Raw genomic sequence first — 23335 nt, forward strand, 5'->3', positions numbered from 1 at the left:
ATAATAAAATACACTTAATACAAATATTTCTTCCACTTATGAAGGATGTCTCCTCCAATGCAGATTACACTTGTTTCAGTATAAAATAATTTGTAAATGCAGGACCTCGCTCATCATTTAATCTCACTTCTACATATAGAAATACATATGTTAGGAGCACATTGTACCATGAGATTGACAACACTCAAAATAATGCACTAATGAAAAAGGTCACACAGAGGAGAACTATAGGATGTCTTTAACCAATGAATGTTATGATTAAGTATCTGGCATCATGGGAATGGATGACGTCTTCTTTTTGGAGGTTGTCTAACTATTTATTCGGTACTATTTATCTGCAAGCAATAGTTTGTAGTTAACTGATTTGGCCTAGATTAACCTGTTATTTCAATCAAACAATCTTGATATAGAAACTCCCCACCCTGTGGCAATTTACATTTCATCAATGGATTAGTGGCAAAAACAAAAAATGGCTGACTGGGACACACAAATGTGAAAATACTTCTCCGGAGTCATACAACTAGTGAGGAACAGAAAAAAAAAATATTTGAATTTAGTTCTTTATGATTCCAAGTCCAATACCCTGCATCTGTCTTTGTAATCCCTCTTTTAATATTCTGCCATAATAAGATAATATTTCTTGAATATGCCTATTCTCATCTTCATTATTAAATGTTTCACACTTTTTAAAAGAATGAACTGCTGTAATCTCATCTCTAAGCTCTTTGCTTGAGAATTTCCCATTTTTGGCCTGTTGTAAATATTGAAAACATAGCATACCACTGATAATTGCTTCTCAGCATAGTGCATTGTCAATTTCCTGGTATGGTGCGATACCTAATCTTTGATCTCTCCAAAATCAGCTAAGATAGTTGTGGAGTCATGGACATTCAGACACTCACTAGACTAATATATTAAGTCTTTAAATCTTAGTAGGGTGTATGAGAACCTATATTTTCCAACAAAGCCTTCCATGGTAAGGTATGAGAACAAAATGTCAGGAGAAGATTTTATGTATAATAAAGGATATAATTCTCCATTTTGCAGGAAATCATGTTAAATTCTAAAAGAAATCAAGCTGACATAAAAATCTCACATAATCTTTTGTAGCATAGCAATGTCATGAAAATAGACTAATATAATAGAAGATATTCCACCCAAAGACATGCTGGTTATTATTGCCCAATATTTTCTTTTCTTAACAACTCAAGGAATTTAACGAAGTTAATGGAAAACTGGTCTCATGTCTTCTAAATGACTGATAAAAAACTGTAAACTGAAAATAATTAATGAAATATCAGAAGAGAAATTTCTAGTGGGTTTTAATTCTGCATTTGGAAATGTTAGTGTATATGTATATAAGGGTGTGCTGAATTGATATAAAATATATTTATTTACAAAATACTTTTATATAAAATTCATAATGCACTAATAGACAATCATATACACACATTATATATATGCATATGCATGTATAAACATCTCTACATACGTAACATTATTTTCATATGCAGGGTCATGAGAAAAGGAAAAGTTTGATAAGGGAACAAAAGGATATGTGATGGAAATTGAGTTATGCTCATGTTATGGCAATTGTACATGACAGAAAATAGGAGGTAGTAAAGGGAAGGGCTTATGTTTAGGAACAATGAAATATAAGTTTTAGAAAAAAAATTAAGGCTCCTTAACAAATACCTTTGAATTATTAGATAAATGAGTTAGACCTTGAGCCAATAAGTATTGGGGAGACATTGCAGTATTAAGAAAGAAAATTGTATTTATTGGTGACATTTGGGTTTGGAATTTTAATCAACCTAAAAACCCAAGTCTGACCATTTCACTCCTCCTTCTTCTACTAAATAAACTCCAGTGGTTTTCTACTATCTCCTGGATCCAAAATAAATTCCCTGCTTGGGTGGTGTAGCCTTTGCAACCTTGCAACTTTCTATCTTTCCAGTATTCTGACATCACTCACCTCTTTCCATAAAGTCCAGCTTAGCTAGATTACTTACTGTTCCTTATTCACATGATATTCCATTTCCTGACTTCATACATATTCTTAGGCTGCAAACATGCCTGGAATATTCTTCCTCCTCACTTTTACCTTCCTAACTTCCTGTAAGACTCAGTTCAAATCCTATCAACAGACTTTTCCACATCTCTCCATTCATTAGTGCCTACCCTCTATTTTTGACTCCCACTTATACTCTCTATATGTACTTAGCTATTTGCATATTTTCTACCCTATTAGACTATGAGCATCTTGAGGGCAAGGGCCTCATTTTTGTCTTCATGTCTTCAATACCTAGCACTGTGCTTTCAATTATTCAGTGCATGATAAATGCTTGCTGCTGAAGATGGTGGTAGTAGTGAATCTAGGTAAAACTTTCCAAGTTGATCTAAATATGAAGTTTATAGATAATGCAAAATTTGCAAATTGATTTAATTAATACATCCACTTACAGAAAAAAAGAGTGCAAGTTGTATGCATCCTGCTTCAGTGTCTTCCCTTGTCCTGGATTTCATCTGGTTCAGGGAAAATGATGATGATGATGATGATGATGATGGTCATGATAATATAATGACATTTATATATAATGCCTACTATGAAGAAGGGCACTGTGCTAAGCACTTTATAAATATTTCATTTACCTTTATAACAACCAAGGAGGAAGGTGCTATTGTTATTTGCATTGCATACCCGAGGAAACAAAGACAAGCAGAGGTTAAGTGACTTGCCCAGGTCACAGAGCTAGTAAATATCTAGTTTCAGATTTGAACTCAGGTCTTCCTGACTACAGGCCCAGCACTTAAACCTCTTGCATAACTTTTCTTGGTCACCTGGCTGTATCCAGGCAAGAGAATGATTCGGGTTCACCTTTACCTTCTTAAAGGATGTTAATTTTTGGCTGAGGAAGACAAGAGGAGCTTAATCCTTTCACAAATATTCCAACCTTAGTGTTAGTCCTGATTCATGAGTTATATTATTGTTCACTTGTTTCAGACCCCATCTTGGGGTTTTCTTGGTGAAGATACTGGAACGATTTGCCATTTCCTTCTCTAGTTCATTTTATAGATAAGGAACTGAGGCAAACAGCAGGAAGTGACTTCTCCAGGGTTGCACAATTATTAAGTGCATGAATACAGATTTGAACTCATGAAGATGGGTCTCCCCGATTCCAAGTCCAGTGCTCTATCCATTGCACCACCTAAGTACCCTCATGAGTTATGGTATGTTTAATTAAATTCACAAATATGAAAGTTAATAGAATTTCTTCAGTCAGGAGCTTCACTTATAAGTAGTAATCATGCACTCTAACTCTGGTCTAACCTTATATCAATTGAGCTTAATTTAAATGAAAATATTTATGAAGAGATTCCAAAGACTCTAGAAAACACTGCCGTACATATAGTAACAAATATATCAGCTAAATTCTGTAAGTGTCTCATAATTGGTTTGCTGATAAACATTTCTTTAATTTTTCTTTTAGGATAAATTGCTTATATGTCCTTATACTATATTGGGAAACATAGTGAGGATTGAAAGCAAGGTAAAACAGGAGCAAAAGACACCCATATCCGTGCTTTAAGCAATAAAAAGTCATCTATTTTCCCCCTTTAAGAAGGACTACTGATATTAATTTTATATAAGGACCATAATCCTAAGTCATAATATAAGAGTTTTTAGGAATCATTTGTAAGATTACCCTTTTTGCTATTTTCAAATTGTAATGTTAAGTGAGCTTATGGGCAAATCTTTCCAAGCATGAAATTGTGAGTGAAAACATGGAACATAAACTTATTTATCTGCTGTTTGTTCATAGGAATGGCGAAATAGTGGTAGGAAGCATTTGTAATTGCTCTGCAAAGATGTGACTTTGGGTTTCAAGAATAGATGAGGAAATTTTATGATAGTCAATAGCATTAGGAACTAGTAAAATTTTCTACAAGTGTTCACTGCATCATGATGTGGCTCTCAGCATGTTAATGTTTCCTTAAAGAAATGAAAAAGAATTTAAATATAGTATGGAAAGTGCTTACTTTAAAATGCAATAGTGAAAGCTTCATGAAGTTTAATGCTGCTCCAATTTTATGTGGTTTTACTCTATTTTTTAGAGACAATTAAAGTTGGATAAAGCTTTCTTGAAAGAAGAGTGTTCAAGCTAAACAATTACCCCAAGCCTTGTTTCCTCAAAGAAGTATCAGTAATTGAGAAGTTTTACTTAAGAGTCCATGTTTAATAATCTTTAAAATGATCTTTACAAGGTTGACTAAAAGTCCAAATGAGCTCAGAGTTTGAACTTCAAAAGCGACTTGCTAAAATGACCCATGTGTATTGATGTTTTTCAACTACTTGCATCTATATTCCAGTGCTTGTTATAAAATTATGTCAAAGATGATGCAAAAAATAGTAAATTGAAATTCAATTGGCTGAAATTCAATATGACAAGAAAGTTATGGGTACAATGCCAGAAATGAGGTATTTGATGCTATCATTTTTTTAAGTTGGCTCTGGTAATGATAGGCAACATCATAAACAGGTATTAAAGAGGGTCTCTGAGATATTTAGAATGCTTTCCAAATTTTTTGAAGTTGATATAAGGGCATGGTTCCACACAAATCATGATTCAGTGACACCAGAGGGAATAGAAATCAAGCATCTGATTCATTAATGACTTACATATATGCCTTTTTATCTCCTAAAATATTGATAACTTTAATTTTTACTTTAAACATTTTTGAATATACATTCCTCTACTTGTACCTACTTTCCTCATGAGGTACCCCTTTTAACATAAAAAATTAATTACAACTAATTTCCCCTCAAAAGGAGCACAAAATTCACAAAAAGTTTAGAGTCAATCTTCTGAAATACATCCAAGATATCCAAGCTGTGTTTGTGATAATTTTTTAAAATTACATAAAATATATGTGTACACACACACACACACACACACACACACACACACACATAGATTGGGAATAGCATTTTAATTAAAATGTCAATACTACCCAAATTATAAGCTTAGGGTCATACTAATGAAACTATCAAAGGATAATTTTATAAAACTAGATCCAATAGGTATTTTTTATTATTTAAAAGGAAAAAAAAGTCAAAAACCTCAAGGAAAATTCTGAAAGAAAAATTAAGCAGGAATAAAGGGGGAAATGAGAGTTTCAATGAAATATCTTATAGAGTTGTTTTCTACTTTAACTAGAACTTTAATGGGAGTTTTATGATGTTATTAAGATAACTAACTCCTGAACTCTTGATGAGAAAACTCCCCCTACTAATACATATGGGTACATCTTCTCCAATTCAGAGTTACAGAGCTGTCTGGTTCACTGCTAATATAAATGGATTGCTCTTATTTGCAGACATAGGATTTTTTTTCAAGCATTTAAAAAAAATTCACATTTATTATTTAATATTTTTAGTTTTCAACATTGATTTCTGTAAGATTTTGTTACAGATTTTCTCCCCATTTCTCCCCACTTCCCACTCCAAGATGGCATATATTCTGATTGCCCCATTCCCCAGTGTACCCTCCCTTTTGTCTCCCCACTCTCCCCATCCCTTATCCCCTTAATTTCTTGTAAGGCAAGACAGATTTCCATACCCCATTGCCTGTATATCTTATTTTCCAGTTGCATGTAAAAACAACTTTTTTTGAGCATTAGTTTTTAGAGCTTTAAGTTCTGAATTCTCTCCCTTCTTCTCTCCCCACCCACCGTCCTTGAGAAGACAAGCAATTAAACATAAGCCACACATGTATCATTATGCAAAACACTTCCATGACAGTCATGATGTGAAAGACTAACTATATCTCCTTCCATCCTATTCTTGGCCCCCTTTATTCAATTTTCTTCCTTGACCCTGTCCCTTTTCAAATGTCTTTGCTTTAGATTACCATCTCCACTGATCTGCCCTCCCTTCTATCAACCCCCTTCTCTTATCCTCTTCCCCCTTACTTTCCTGTAGGGTAAGATACCCAATTGAATGTGTATGTTATTCCCTCCTTATGTCAAATGTGATAAGAGCAAAATTCACTCATTCCCTTTCCACTGCCCGCTATTCCCTTCCAGTGGAACTGCTTTTTCTTGCCACTTTTATATGCAAAAATTCACCCCATTATAGCTTTCCCTTTCTCCTTCTCCCAATAAATTTCTCTCTCACCCCTTAATTTAATATTTTTAGATATAATCCCTTCCTATTCATTTCACCCTGTGCCCTCTGTCTATATATACATACATTCCCTTCAACTACCCTAATACTGAGAAAGGTCTCACGAATCACACACATCATTTTTCCATGTAGAAATGAAAACAAAACAATTCAACTTTAGTAAGTCTCTTATGATTTCTCTTTCTTATTTACCTTTTCATGCTTCTCTTGATTCTTGTGTTTGAAAGTCAAATTTTCTATTCAGCTCTGGTCTTTTCACTGAGAAAGCTTGAAAGTCCTCTCTTTTCTTGAAAATCTGTATTTTGTCCTGGATTATTACACTTAGTTTTGCGGGGTAGGTGATTCTTCGTTTTAGTCCTAGCTCCATTGACCTCCAGAATATCATATCCCAAGCCTTTTGATCCTCTAATGTAGAAGCTGCTAGATCTTCTGTTATCCTGATTGTGTTTCCACAATACATAATTGTTTATTTCTGGCTGTTTGCAATATTTTCTCCTTGACCTGGGAACACTGGAATTTGGCTACAATATTCCTAGGAGTTTTCTTTTTTGGGATCTTTCTCAATAGGTGATTGGTGGATTCTTTCAATTTCTCTTTTACCCTAGTTCTAGGATATTAGGGCAGTTTTCATTGATAATTTCTTGACAGATGATGTCTAGACTCTTTTTTTGATCATGGCTTTCAGGTAGTCCAATAATTCATAAATTATCTCTCCTGGATCTATCCTCCAGGTCAGTTATTTTCCAATGACATATTTTACATTTTCTTTAATTTTTTCATTCTTTTGTTTCTCTTTTATAATTTCTTAATTTCTCATAATGTCACTACCTTCTACTTTCTCCATTCTAATTTTTAGGTAGTATTTTCTTCAGTGGTCTTTTGGACCTCATTTTCCATTTGGCTAATTCTGCCTTTCAACGCATTCTTCTCCTCATTGGCTTTTTGGAGTTCTTTTGCTATTTGGGTTAGTCTTTTTATAAGGTGTTATTTTCTTCAACATTTTTTGGATGTCATTTAGCAAGTCATTGATTTTTCATGATTTTCTTTTTAAAATTTTTTTATTAGGGTTTTTTATTTTTAGTTTATAACTCTCAGTTTTGCATGTTTTTGAGTTCCACATTTTCTTCCCCTCTTTCCCTAGCCCCCAAGATGGCTTGGAATCTGATATATCTTCTATGTATAGCTTCACATTAAACTTATTTACACAATAATCAAGTTTCATGATTTCCTTGCATCACACTCATTTCTCTTCCCAATTTTTCCTCTACTTCTCTTACTTGATTTTCCAAATCCTTTTTGAGCTCTTCCGTGGCCTCAGACCAATTCATATTTTTCTTGGAGTCTTTTGATGTAGGCTCTTTTACTTTGTTGACTTCTTCTGGGCTGAATATTTTGATCTTCTTTATCACCAAAAAATAATCTATTGTCTGAGTCTGAGTCCTTTTACACTGTCTGCTGCTCATGTTCCCAGCCAACTACTTGACCCTTGAGCTTTTTTTCGGGTTATGACTGCCTTCAGAGTGGAGAATGCTTTATCCCCAGCTTCAGGGGCCTTGAACTGATGTTTTCATAGCTACTTCTAAGCCACCACAAGCTCTGCTACACCAGTGCTTCCCCTCCCCCAAAAACCACCAACCACGACTGTAACCCAGATCCAAGCAAGGCAAAGCAAGGGAACCCTGCCTCTGCACTAGCAAAATGTTCCCTGAAGTCCCCCTCAGATCTGCTGCTTGATTCCTCCCGCTGGGTGGGTCAGGGACTCTGGAAGCAGCTGCAGCTGGAGCTCCAGAAGCAGCAGCTGAAGCTTCCTGCTGCTGCTGCTGCTGCTGCTGCTGCACCACCACCTCTGATGCCCCCAGGCTGGGGAAGGACTGCACACTTCTCTAACCCTGGTCCAGCACTTTTCTCACTGAACTGCTCTGTGATCTTTGGCATTAGTGGGTTGAGAATTTGGGTAACTGCTGCAGCTCAGTGATTCCAGGCTCTAAGTCCTGCTGGCCTGATCTCCCTGGTCTGTCCTGGCTTGGCCCACATTGGGCTATGCTCCACTCCCAGCACAATGAGATAGACCTTTCCCAGTGACCATCCATGTTATCCCGGAGACCTACTTGCCTCCATTATTTCATGGTTTCTCTAGCTCTATAAATTGTTTTGAGCCATTTTTACAGCTGTTTGGAGGTATTTGGGGGAGTGCTTAAGTGAGTCCCTGTTTTCCAACTGCCATCTTGGCTCTGCTGCAAGGTAGGATGTTTTAAAGACAGTACTTTAACTCGAGTATTTCTGATTTTGAAACCAACCTCTGTACTCATTGTACCAGGCTCCCTTTCATATAACAAAGTAATAATAATCTGAGTTATTTGGCATGAGTTTAAAACAGAATGATTCACAAGTGGATTAGACTATATGATAAAGATTCAGAAATAAATAAAAATTTAATATACTTTGGGAAAAAAGGATAAAATTCTTGGGAAAGGTTAACAGATTTGAAAAGAAATACTTTTTTTTCAAGTTGCAAAAAAGATTCATGACCAATGGAATGAATCATGAGAGAGAAGAAACAAACGACCCCCCCCCAAAAAAAGAGAGAGAGCAAATAATTTGGCTGTATCTGCATTCAGATTCCACAGTTCTTTCTTTGGAGGTAGCTACCTTTTTTCCATCATAAGTCCTTTGGAGCTGTCTTTGAGCCTTGTATTGCTGAGGAGAGCAAAGTCTATTAAAGTTAGTCATCACAGAATCAATATGTCTGTGGTTGTGTACAATATTCTTCTGGTCCTGCTCCTCTCATTCAGCATCAGATCATGTAGGTCTTTCCAGGTTATTGTGAAGTCTGTATCTTCCCCATTTCTTATAGCACAACAGTATCATCTCCTTTTATTTTCAGTATTTTTAATTTGGTATTTAATTGGGGATATTCAATTTGTTCTCTTTGTAGTTTTTTCAGTTGCATGCCGATTTCATTGGTCTCCTTTTTGTCAACTTTATTCATGTAAGCATTTAGGGGTATAAAACTTCCCCTAAGAACTGCTTTTGCTGCATCCCATAAATTTTGGAATGCTATTTCATTATTTTTATTCTCTTGAATGAAGTTATTAATTGTTTCTATGATTTGCTCTTTGGCCCACTCATGCTTTAGGACTAGATTATTTAGTTTCCAATTAATTATGTGTTTATCTTTCCATGCTCCTTTATTGCAAATGATTTTTATTGTGTCATGATCTGAGAAGGATGCATTGACTATTTCAGTCTTTCTTCACTGCATTGTGAGGTTTTTATGCCCTAGTACATGGTCAATTTTTGAGTATGTGCCATGTACTACTGAGAAAAAAAGTATATTTCTTTTTATCCCCATTCAGTTTTCTCCAGAGGTCCATCATACCTTCTTTTTATAAAATCCCATTCACCTCCTTAACTTCTTTCTTGTTTATTTTGATGTTAGATTTATCAAGTTCAGAGAGGGGGAGGTTGAGGTCCCCCACTAGTATGGTTTTGCTGTCTACATCTTCCTGTAACTCCCTTAACTTCTCCTCTAAGAATTTGCATGCTATACCACTTGGTACATATATGTCAAATAGTTATATTGCTTCATTGTGCATGGTGCCTTTTATCAGGATACAGTGTCCTTCCTTATCTCTTTTAATTAGATCTGTCTTTGCTTTTTCTTTGTCTGAGATTAGGATTGCTATTCCTACTTTTTTTTTACCTTAGCTGCAGCACAATATATTCTACTCAATCCTTTCAATTTTTACCCTGTGTGTATCCCTTTTTTTCAAATGTGTTTCTTGTAAACAATATATCGTAAAATTTGGTTTTTAATTCATTCTTCTCTTTGTTTCCATTTTATGGGAGAGTTCATCCCATTCACATTCACAGTTATGATTACAAGCTGCGTTCTTTTCTCCATCCTGTTTCCCTCCCCTGTTTATGCCTCAGTTTCTCCCTCCCCTTTCTGCTCCACAAAACAATTTTGCTTTTCACCACTGCCTTTCTCAATTTACCCTCCCTCTTGATTTCCATCCCTTATCTTACCTTTTCACCTTGCTACTTCTTCCTTCCCCTCTGAACATCCCCTTTCCTTTCCCCTTTCCCAACCTACTGCTTACATGAAAAGTTTGATTTCTATAATTTTCAGAGTATGTTATTCTCTTCTAGAACCAAATTTCATGAGAGTAAAGCTTATATACAATTCTTTTCCCCTCAAACTCTCCTGCTACTATGATGTGTTTTTGTGCTTCTTCATTTGATGTAACTTACCCTTTTCTACTGCCCCCTTACCTCTTCTCACAGAACCCTCCATTTACATCTCTTAATTATGTTTTTTATCCCTATATCAGTAATTTTATACTGACACCCACAGTCTATGTGTATCACTTTCAAATTTTCATAATAACTCTACTATTCTCAAGATTGTCATTTATAAAACAGTATAATCCTACACAAGGATGTAAACAATCTGCCCTTATCAATTAACAAGATTGATTTATTTTTTCTTCCTCTTCAACTTTTTAGGTCTCTCTTGAGTTTTGTATCTGAAGATCAAATTTTCCATTGAGTTCTGGCCTTTTCATCAGGCAGGGCTGGAATTCCCTTATTTCATTGAATGTCCATCTCCTTGCCTGAAAAATTATGCTCAATTTTGCTAGGTAGTTGATCCTTGATTGTAGTCCAAGCTCCTTTGCCCTTAGGGATATCATATTACAATTTCTCCTGTCATTTAATGTAGAAGCTGAAAGATCCTGTGTGATCCTGACTGCAGCTCCACAATATTTGAATTGTTTCTATTTGGCTGCTTGCAGTATTTTCTTCTTGACTTTGTAATTCTGAAATTTGGCTATAGTATTTTTTGGTGTTTTCATTTTGGGATCTCTTTTAGGGGGTGATCAGTGGATTCTTTCAATGATTATTTTCCCTTCTAGTTCTAGGACCTCTGGGCAGTTGTCTTTGATAATTTCTTTGAAGATACTGTCCAGGCTCTTTTTTTTCTTCATGGCTTTCTGCCAGGTCAGTTGTTTTTGCAATCAGATATTTCACATTTTCTATTTTTTCATTCTTTACATTTTTTGACTACTTCTTAATGCCTCATAGAGTCATTAGCTTCTACTCGCCCAATTCTAATTTTTAATGAGTTGCTGTCTTCATTTTGCTTTTGAGTCTCCTTTTCCAATTGGATGATTTTACCTTTCAGGGTGTCATTTTCTCTATTTAGATTCAGAATCTCCTTAGCCATTTTGCCAATTTTGCTTCTTAAAGATTTGATCTAATCCATGTTTTTTTCACATTTTTTCTTTTATCTCCCTAATTTGGTTTTTAAAATCCTCCTTTAGCTCTTCCAAGAATGCCTTTTGGGCTTGAGACCATTCCCTTTTGAGGTATCAGATGTGGGTATACTGTCAATGATGTCCTTTTCTGAATTGGTATTTTGTTCACATTCCCTTTTGAGGCATCAGATGTGGGTATACTGTCAATGATGTCCTTTTCTGAACTGGTATTTTGATCTTCCTTGTCTCTATAAAAAAGTATCAATGATCAATGGTCCTTATTTTTTTGCATTCTTCTTCATGTTGGTTAGTTTTTTCCTGGCTTTACAATGGATTTCTGCTTTTGGTGCTGAGGGAGCTCTGTCCCAGCTTTCTTGTTCTGGGAATTGTGAAACTAGTTATTGGCTTTATGAGTTGTGGTCTTTAGTTTCCTGAGTGTGGGGGAGGGATCATCTGGGTGCTGGAAGTCTCCTTTTCCCCTGGGGGTCCTCTCCAGCAGTGGTGGTCTCAGCCGATGTCTGTGCTGGTGTCTACCACTTCCCTTAGCTGTACAAAGGCACATCTGGGTTCCTGGTGTTGACCCTTGCTGGCTCCTCCCTTCTGCATCTCAGGAGTTCCCACTGTTTGGCTACTGAAGCCCCACTTCTGTCTCCTCTATTCCAGCATTTTTCCCTTGAGGAATTCTCCGCGTCAGTGAGGGAGGGAATGAGGGATGAGAGCCATTTACCTGGTCATTGTATCTCCCAGAAGTTCAAGAAGGTGGGTTTCAAACCTTTGGGCTCCAAGCCTCAGGAGTAGATGTCTCATGGCTACCAGCACTGCACTGCTGCCTCCCTTCAACCTACTCCTGCCCTGTGTTGGGTGGCCTGAGGATCTCCTCTGGTTTTCCGGCACCCAGCTTTCTCCCAGCCTGGATCGTTGGCTGGTTTCCACAGCACTTTTCACTTTGGTGATGTCTGGTGCAGCTCCACACACCAGGCACTCTTGCAGCCTAAAGATCTGTCGAATAGACCTTTCAGACTCTCCTGTTTTGGAAATGTGCCCCACTCACTGTACTAGTGGCTTCTAACTCTCTCAAATCTGCTCAGATTCACTTTTTTTAGAGGTATCTGACAGAACTTGTGAGAGAGCTCCAGTGTGACACTGTTTTCATGTGGCTATCTTGGCTCCATTCCCTGAAAGGAAATTCATAAAAAACAGTAGAGCATTTTGGCTTATTTACTTTATAGAAAAAAATGTACATCCTTTTTCAATTTAAGTTTTAATTACTGGTGTAGTTGATGGAAAACTTTCTATGAGATAACCATAAAGACTTATAAGAATTTCAGAATCATAAAGCACCATTTGAATGTATAGATTTAGATTTGAAAGCAAACTCAGAGTTCCTCTGGTCCAATTACTTCCTTTATAGATTTAGATACTGAGACACAGGAAGACCATACAATAAGTGGAGCCTAGCAGGTGGATAAAAGGCTGGAACTCACCTGACCTCTCCCCCAAACCCCTCCAAATATCTTTAAATAATGCACAAAACAAATTCTGGACTGGCAAAACACACAAAATGACAGCGTGGAACACTTTTCCAGCCAAAGATGACTTAGAAGGTTGGTAGGAAAGGTGTGTTGCACCAGAGTGAGAGAGAGAGACTTCGGTACCAAACTATGAATAGACCTTAGGAGTGACTGAATCTGTAGGAGCAGCTTCTTCTTCCAGATCTCTCAGCCCACAGATGGTAAGGTGGTAAAAAACTAGTCAGAAAGAAATTATAGGGGTCTATTTGCTGGCACTGAGTGTAGGACTCTGTTGCTTTGTCCATATTCTGATCCAGTCTGCAGTCCTGGGTGTCAGTTCCAGGGTGAGGAGGAGCACTAGCACATCAAAATTGAGGCCGATGTAGAGCAGGCACCCTCCTGACAGTTCTAGGTCAGAAAAGAGTGCTCGTGGTTGCTCAAAGACTAGAACACAGGCTAGTAAAGTAGTGAAAACACCATTTCCTTGGATCATACCACATTGGAAGAACTGAATACTTAGAAGTCCCCAGACATATCTCTGAAAACAGCTGCATAAAACCCTGAAGCTTGTGACAATGTACCCTCCAACCTGGAAGCAGAGGCCTACTTCAATAAAGAGTTAAAATTCAAGTAATTGACTGGAAAAAAATGAGCAAACAACAGAAATTGAGGCACAGAAAGCTTAAATGAATCACTTAAGGTTTTCTACAATTTCAACTATGCCCTCTGATTCTAAACCCAGCATTTTTCTGCCTCATCTGCATTATACAGTTAAAAAAAAAGATGGCCTCGAAGTCAGAGGAACTGGGTTTAAATTTCATTTCTCTAGATCAGTACTTTTATGATGTTGGGCAAGTCAATTAACTATTCAGGGCCTCAGCTTCATCTTCTACAAAATGAGTGGCTTGTATAAGATAAACACTAAGGTCCCTTCTGGTCCTATATGTAGGATCCAAATAGGGTTTTCTAATCAGTCATACCAGAACGTGATGTGGAAAATGAAAAGAATACAAAGTTTACTCTAAAATATTCTCTAACAGTACAAATTTTACTTCTATATTTCAGACTTGCCCTATCTACATAGCCATTGCCATGAGGATTTAGTGACCTAGGTATTTGCCTGAAATCCAGGAAGATTTCCTAAAGTAATTAGTTTCTTTTGGCCTGGTCTATGACTGGATGAACTTTTGGGGAAAAACTAAGGAGTCACCTAAAGAAGACATAGTACAATGGGGTGATGAAAGTTTGGGGAAAAACATTCCAAGGGCTAATTTTGGGTTATTCAAGCATGGAACAGAGTAGTGAACTGAGTAGAAGACAATGGGACAGATTAGATTACATGGTAAGGATGAAACTATTTCTCAGTTGTTAGACTTAAATGACTGAAAATGAGATAACTACATAGCTCTACTACAACTAACAAGAGGCATTAAAGAAGGTTAATGTATTTTCTTTTTTTCTCCTCCCCATTCTTATAAGAAAAGCTCAATAGAGAGAGAGAGAGAGAGAGAGAGAGAGAGAGAGAGAGAGAGAGAGAATAGAATTTTTTTCAATTTGCCAGTCTCCCCAATTTATTTTCCCCTTTACTTGCATATCTTGTATTTAGACTTGATATTTATCAACCCAACAGTACTTAGTTACTAAATGCTTAGAGACTGAGAAAGTCAAATTCCTTGAAGGAACTTTTTGCTTTCCTTAGCAGAAAGTATGAAAGGAGGCAAAACTAGGATAAAGATAGAGCAGCGAGAGAGAGAGAGAGAGAGAGAGAGAGAGAGAGAGAGAGAGAGAGACAGGGAGACAGGGAAACAGGCAGACACACAGAGAGAAACAGAGAAACAGACTGTGATACAATGATACAGACAGAACAAATGCAGAGACAGAAACAGAGAGATAGCTCCTTTCCACAATATATTAATAATGTATTAAATATTAATCCCTTTTTAAACAAATATGAGAGGAATAGCACAACCTGAGGCTGAGAAAATCCAGAGAGCAGGTGGTGGCTGAGAGTACTTTAGAGTTGCTTGTCCTGACCATCATGCCTACCTGAAAAAGTAGCTTATTCCAATGGGGTGAGATATTATACTATAGTTCTAGCATAGTATAGTTCTAACAGTACTAGAAGACTTCTATTCTAGCTGTTATCTTTTGGAGCCAGAGGACTTTTGGGCTCAGTCATACTCTCATCCTGGTGGTTAGGCTGTGTTTCATTTCCTTTTCTTTTTATTTTTTTAAGTTCTAGATTGGTTATGAAAAGAAAGCATGTGTTTTGTGAAATTAAGCACAGAATGAGAGAGTTTTAAATGTCATCGAAATTGGAAGGCATGACCATACACTTCTTAGTATTGTATATAATGATTAAAAACAGATCTGCTAGTTGGCATATTTGTTGTTGTGATCAGATAGACCTATAGTTATACTCAGAGTCAAGTGTTCTTACATCTCCAGATATTTGGAAATTTTAGTAATCAAGCCACTTAATTAATAATTAAAAAAAGAGGAAGAATGATCAATCTTCTTGCTCATTTTGTCTTGTGTACTATAGTTTTGTCAAACTAGATCTTGATAGTTAATTGCTGTTTTTGACTATTGATATAATCCTACTTAGTTTTCTTACCATACTACCATTCTACTACAATGACTTCACATTCACCTCCTTCCTTGCCATCAAATCACAAGTTCTCTAGTTGTATCAGTAAGGCAAGATTCATGACCTTGAGGATGACCATGAAAATGCCTGTATGATTCAGAATCACAAAGTATGGAAAAACTCTCTGTGTAGAAGGCAGAGATAGTATATCTCTGTATACTCTGTAGAGTAAATACCAGAGGATCCAATCCCAAGACCATCTACTCCAATTCAATCATCTACACAGAGAAAAACTCTCTGTGTAGAAGGCAGAGATAGTATATCTCTGTATACTCTGTAGAGTAAATACCAGAGGATCCAATCCCAAGACCATCTACTCCAATTCAATATAGCAATAATTATATTCCAAAACAAGTAAGCCCACCTCAATGAAGGAACAAGTAAATTATAACACAGTATTATAGTGAAGAACCAAGTCACCCTGTAACCTTTCCCCCCTGCTAGGGCCTTCCTGTAAAGAATCACTCACAAATCCTAACTGTCTGTTTGCCTGAATCCTCTCCCACAGTTCTGAAAGCCTTTGCAGTTCTCAGAGTCCTTGCAGTATCCTGGATTCTCAGTTCTCCAATCTCTTGATGCTGTAGATTCTCAGTTCTTCGATCTCTGCAACTCTCTGGTCTTCACTCTTCCACTCTGCTGTCTCTCTCAATGTTGGCTCTCTCTTAATGTCTGCTCTTCAACACCCTTTTGATGTCTGCTGCCTCAATGTCTTCCTGATGTCTGCTTTTCAGTTTTGCTGCTCTCACACTCTGGGCTCTCCTTATATACAATTCCAACCAGAATCTGATTGGCTAGAACTTTGGTCACTGATTGGCTGAGTTCATGCACATCTGATTCCCAAGAATTCAGTGCACATACAATTGACTCTGTTCTTAGCACCTCTCCTTAGGGCTCTGAGGGCTTGACACTTCTCGTGACCTAAGTAAATTTAATATGTTTAACATATATATTATTTGCTGCAGTCTAAGGAAGCTATTAGAATGTAATGCTATATGACAAAGTATAACACAAGAAAATCTAAATTAATTGGATGTAATATAATATAAATATGATACATTGACATGTATAGGTTTTACTTCCTTCAGTTCAAGAAAACAATAAAACCCTATTTCATTTAAGAAATTAATTCTTTTTCCCTCCAGATAGATAGATATTTGTGTGTATGTGTGCATATGTGTGAGCGTGTGTATGAAATAAAGCAAAAAGCGTGCAGAGGACTCTCTTGAATGAAATCAAAGGAAGCTAGTGGTAAGTCAAACTTGAAAAGTAAGCTCATACAAGTAGGTATTTAAATGATCAGAAAAAATATTTAGAAGTCTTTAATTTTAATATCAAAGTGAAGTGCTAAGTGGGAATGCTGGAGTTTCAAACTCATTATCAGTGCTACTGCAGTACAAGGGATGCTCTATAAATTGAATTGAAAGAGAAGTCAGGCTCCTTTAACCATAACAGAAGGTTTTCTAATGGGCCAACTTTGGCTGCTTGTTATATAATAAATTACTAATCCATTATTTATAAAACTTATAATTAAATTGCTTCAAAAAATAAGATGGATAGTCATTAATTTTCATCAACTAATTTGCTGTTGCTTAGTTTCAATACCAAAATATATCTGAGAGAAGACAAAATTATTCTTACTTCCTGCAATTAAAAAAAAATCCCTCCATGAGTACTAACTGGAAAATCTGTGTCAGTATTAAACATTAATTTCCCTCACATTTTCCATAAGTATTTTTAAGCAAAAGAATGTTTGGAATGATAATGATAAATGAAATGTGGTTAAATAAGAACATAGAAGATAATTCTGTAAATAGGAAGGCCTTTTTAAGCCCCAGGGCTGTGTGGAATCTACTTTTTTTTTCCTTTTTAAATGAGATAGTTACCAATGAAGCACAACTGCCTTTTTTCATATAGATGACTGAGCTAGACTTAAATGCCATTCAGCAATGGTTATAGCACATGACACTGATAAATGAAAGATAAAATTGCCATTTTAAGTTGACCTCTTCTATCTTAAGAAAGTAGAGAGCCAGGCTGTCTCAACTGAGTTAGATAACTACCTAAATTAGTCACCATTAGATTCTAACAAACCCTGAAAATTTTGACTTTAAGCTATCTCATGACAAGGATCCACTGTAGTCCTAGGAAGGTTAAAACTCATTATAGTATAGTAAAGTCCTTTTTATATCATATTTGCAACAGTTGTTCTGATGATAATGTAATTAATAGAAGATTTGAAATAATTTATTATGAAGAACAGCATCATATAGTCTTGCCCCATACCCTCTGTTCATTGATATAAAATTTTTTTTCAAAAGATTTAATTTAAATTTATTTATTTAACATATTTAGTTTTCAGCATTTATTTTCACAATAGTTTGAATTACAAATATTCTCCCCCCCACTCCAAGATGGCATATATTCTGGTTGCCCTGTTCCCCAGTCAGCCCTCCCCTCTATCACCCCACTCCCCTCTCATCCCCTTTTCCCTTCCTTTCTTGTAGGGCAAGATAAATTTCTATGCCCCATTGCCTGTGTATCTTATTTTTTAGTTGCATGCAAAAACTTTTTTTTTGTTTTTTGAACATCTGTTTTTAAAATTTTGAGTTCCAAATTCTCTCCCCTCTTCCATTCCCACCCACCCTCCCTAAGAAGTCAAGCAATTCAACCTAGGCCACATTTGTATCATTATGTATAACCCTTCCACAATACTCATGGTGTGAAAGACTAACTACATTTTGCTCCTTCCCAACTCAACCCACTTTATTGAATTTTCTCACTTGACCCTGTCCCCTTTCCAAAGTGTTTGTTTTTGATTACCTCCACCCCCATCTGCCCTCCCCTCCATCATCCCCCCCTTTTATTTTTTTTATCTTCCTCCCTCTTCTCTCCTGTGCGGTAAGATACCCAAATGAGTATGTATGGTATTCCCTCCTCAGGCCAAATCTGATGAGAGCAAGGTTCACTCATTCCCCCCTCACCGGCCCTCTTCCCTCCTCCAACAGAACTGCTTCCTCTTGCCACCTTTATGCGAGATAATCCACCCCATTATATCTCTCCCTATTACCCTCTCTCAGTATGTTGCTCTCTCATCCCTTAATTTCATTTTATTTCTTTTAAATAGGGCAAAATAGAAATTGAAAGAATCCATTGATCGCCTCCTCAAATAGATCCCAAAAAGAAATCTCCTAGGAATATTGTCGCCAAATTCCAGAGCTCCCAGATCAATGAGAAAATACTACAAGCAGCCAGAAACAAACAATTTGAGTATTGTAGAAACCCAATCAGAATAACCCAAGATCTGGCAGCTTCTACATTAAGAGATCGAACGGCTTGGAATGCGATATTCCGGAGGTCAATGGAGCTAGGATTAAAACCTAGAATCACCTACCCAGCAAAACTGAGTATCATGCTCCAAGGCAAAATATGGATTTTCAATAAAATAGAGGACTTTCACGCTTAATCAGTGAAAAGACCAGAACTGAATAGAGAATTTGGCTTTCAAACATAAGAATCAAGAGAAGCATGAAAAGGTAATCAAGAAACAGAAATTGCAAGCGACTTACTAAAGTTGAACTGTTTTGTTTACATTCCTACATGGAAAGATGACATGTATGATTCATGAGACCTCAGTATTAGGGTAGCTGAAGGGAATACGCATATACATATATATATATATATATATATATATATATATATATATATATGTTTATGTATATATATGTGTGTATATGTGTGTATGTATATGTGTGTATATGTGTGTATGTATATGTGTGTATATATGTGTGTGTATATATATGTATATATGTGTATATATATATACATATATATATAATATATATATATATATATATATATATATATATATATGTAAAAGAGAGAGAGCAGACACAGAGTGACTTGAAGATGAAGGGAAGTTATCTAAAAGAAATAAAAATGATATAAAATTAAAAAAAATCATTTGTAACCTACTATAATGTTTATTATGCATGTTCCTGGAATTTAAAAAGAGATAATTACAAAAGAATCATCTGATTTAATAGGAAATTTTGGAAAATGGAGAGAGAAAAAAGCAGTCCAATCAATTGCAAATCAACCTGTTGATCGAAAATTTCGCTGTATGGGCACAGCTGGGAAATATCAAGTTTCTAATAGAAGGCTAAAGATTTGATTCTTTACAAGTCCTGCCACTTCCTTAAGTTTATCTTGTGTGGATCCATTGCTATTCCAATAATTCTGAAATTCCAGCTCCTAAGTAACTATCTCTTTCAAACTTTTGTTATTTGTTCCCACATTTCCATCTACCTCAAGCCTGCCACCTCAGTATCCCATTCCAGTCACTTCCACTGTACCCTCTGGAAATATTGCTCTATAAGGAACTTCCTTTTGTGTTAGAATTTTTGCTCTTTCCATCTCCTGGCACTGACTGACACCTGCCTTATCATTTTGTCATTTAGGTAATTTATGCAGTAACGACTAGAGTAAAATTAACAATGTTTAGTGGAAGAACATAGCTCTTGAAGAAACTAGACTATCTCATTAACACAACTGTAAGGAAATGATGGTGATAGTGAAGGAACATAGATTGAGTAATAAAAGTTTCTATGGGTGATCAATAAGGGGTGTGTGTGTGTGTGTGTGTGTGTGTATGTGTGTGTGTATGACATTTTATTGATCACCTCTAAAAAATTTAATTATACGTGGGTGGGTATTCTTATAGAAAAAGAAAGTTTTGTTGTTGTGAAGTTGTTATTTTGCAATCATGTCTGACTGTGATTTTATTGGGGGTTTTCTTCTTAAAGACACTAAAGTGCTTTGCCATTTCTTCCTCCAGCTCATTTTATAGTTGAGGAACTGATGAAAACCAGGTTAAGTGACTTGTACAGGGTGACACAGCTTGAAAGATTCTAAGGCCAGATTTGAAGGTAGGAAGTTGAGTCTTCTTGACTCTTGACATGTGTATATATGTGTGAGTGTGTGTGTGTGTGTATATGTGTATGTATGTACACACGTAAACACACATAAACACATATATGTATGTGTGTGCTTACATGGGTGTGTATATATATATAGATCTGTATCTATATAGGTGTGTGTGTATATATATATATGTCTGTGGGTGTGCAGGTATATATATGTGTATGTGTGTATATATTTATAGATTTATGTGTGGTGTGTATGTGTGTGTGTGTGTGTGCGTATGGTCTATTTTAGGTCCTTTTCCTATGAGGACTTTTAAAGCAATCAATGTCCACTTTTACTGTAATAAATATTTAATTAAAGATACAGAAATATTTCATTTAAATTTATAGATACAGAATACAACAAAATATACTTTCATATAATATTTTCGTGAATATATTAATGCATTGCTGCTGTTGTTACTGTTATGTGATGTTGAGAGCAAACACTTATTTTTCTACTTGTATCTCCAGTGCTTATCATTGTATTTTGAACATAATAAGAATGATATTTTTAAAACAGATTAAATAAAAAGTCCAAATATTAATGTAGAAAGAGAAGAGAAAATCAAGTACTCTCATATTTTCACCATATATATATATTTTCCTGGAACCTTTTCTGGTAACTACATTTGCAGTTGGTAGAAAAAGAAAAAAAAGAATTTGAAATAGAAAAAAAATTTTCAAAAGTTTTTTTTGTACATACATATATTTTAGAATCCATATACAAATGCACATGCATGTTCACATATGTTCTCACACAGACTTACATGCAAATCTACACTCAGGACACACTTGCATATATACATACATGCATATGCGTATACTCACAAACCAGGAAGACAAGCTAACATTTTAAGAATATATCATTCTAAAACACAAAACAAACTTTCATGCCAACTACCAGGACAAATAATTGAGTATGTCAATAACATTTTTAGCAACACATGCTCACAATACATAGAGCATTGTGTTTGATCCCCTAAGTCAGTTTAAATGTCCTTGAATGTTCAAAGCAAATAGAAAAAGTAAATCTTGTCATGTTTGGTTTCATAGCCTTATAAAGAATTGAATCAGATGTCAGCAAAACAGCTTGTAAGTTAACAATATCAAATTCCAATAAACTGTGCAGTACAATATTAAATTATCAGATACTGATTTTTATCTGATTTGATTCATTCTTCCAGAGGTTTGATAGACCCATCAGACACAATCATATTTATTAGCCTCAACTCAAGAGCCTTATTTCAAGTTTTGTGTGTGTGTACACACATACACACACATACACATACATATATACACAAATATACAAACATATACACACATACACACACCCATATATATATAATATATATGGGTGTGTGTGTGTATGTGTCCATATTCATTTGGCTTATCTATATGTTTAAAGAGCAGAGCAAACAAAAATTGTGATAAGCATTACAAATTCAAAGATGTCCTTTTTACTTATTCCTTTCTCCTTAGCAGCTGTTCGATAGACTGTGCCTGCTAAAGTACACCTTTACTGATGCCTCAGTGTGCCCCAATGGAGCAGACTTTTAATATTCAATGGATAGGCCAGCAGGACAGGAGTTTCTAGCAGATCAATTAGAGACAGATGATGTTTAAATAGGGATTTGGGAGACACTGAATAATTTCCTTAACAGTCACCCTAGCTACGTTTGTGATGCCTTTGCTAGAATATAAGCAACCAAATTATTTTTTGTCTAATTTTATTTTCAAATATAGTAACTTATAAACATTCATTGATATGTGCATAAGACTGCAACTGGCATACATAGAGGGAGCACCCACATCAAGGAAATCATGGGATCACTGAAGTTATAGTATTATAGAAAACAAATGCTAACAGCAACAAAAATGAGCATTTATACCATGTGTTTAGGCTTGCAAAGCACTTTAAAGATGCTATCTCATTTTATTCTCACAATAAACATGGGGCATAGATGGTTTTACAGGAGAGGAAACCAAGGAAAAGAGAGGTTAAATGACTTGCCTAGCTACTAACTGTCTAAGGCAGAATTTGAACTAAGCATTCCTGACTTCATCTCCAGGTCCACGTATATTCTTTGTTCAAATGTTTCTCAGTAGAAGGCCAAACTTTCATCCTTTCATATCTGCTAATTAGGAGCCTTAAATAAGAATCAATCAAGTATTTATTAAGTGCATACTATGCACTTTATACTGTGAGAGGCTCTGAGGATAAAAATACAAATACATGACAGTTCTTGCCTTTAAGGAGCTTACATTTTACTAAGAGGATTTATAGTATAGTCACAGATAAGCAAATGAGGTATATAAAAATAAATATAAAGTGAATTGCCAATGAGGGATGTATAAGGACCAATAATTAGGGAATTAGAAAAGATGTCTTGAAGTAATTGGAATTTGAGCTGAGCCTTACTGGGAGTTACAACTTCTAAGAGACATAGATGTGGAAAGATGCTATGCTAAGCTTAAGGGAGAGCCTTTGGGAATCAGGAAAGTTAGAGGTGGATTATCAAATATAGAGAATAGCCAGGAGACTAATTTGGCTACATCATACAGTTTGTGAGGAATAATAAAATATAGTCTGCCTGGAAAGATAATGTGCAGTTTGGGTAGCTGGGTGGCACAGTGAGTAGAGCACCAGCCTTGAGTCAGGAGGGCTTGAGTTCAAATCCAGCCTCAGACACTTGACACACTTATTAGTTGTGTGGCCTTGGGCAAGTCACTTAACCCTAATTGCCCTGCCTCCACACTCTCCAAAA

Source organism: Trichosurus vulpecula, chromosome 7 (genome assembly GCF_011100635.1).
Source record: "Trichosurus vulpecula isolate mTriVul1 chromosome 7, mTriVul1.pri, whole genome shotgun sequence".
Lineage (NCBI taxonomy): Eukaryota > Metazoa > Chordata > Mammalia > Diprotodontia > Phalangeridae > Trichosurus > Trichosurus vulpecula.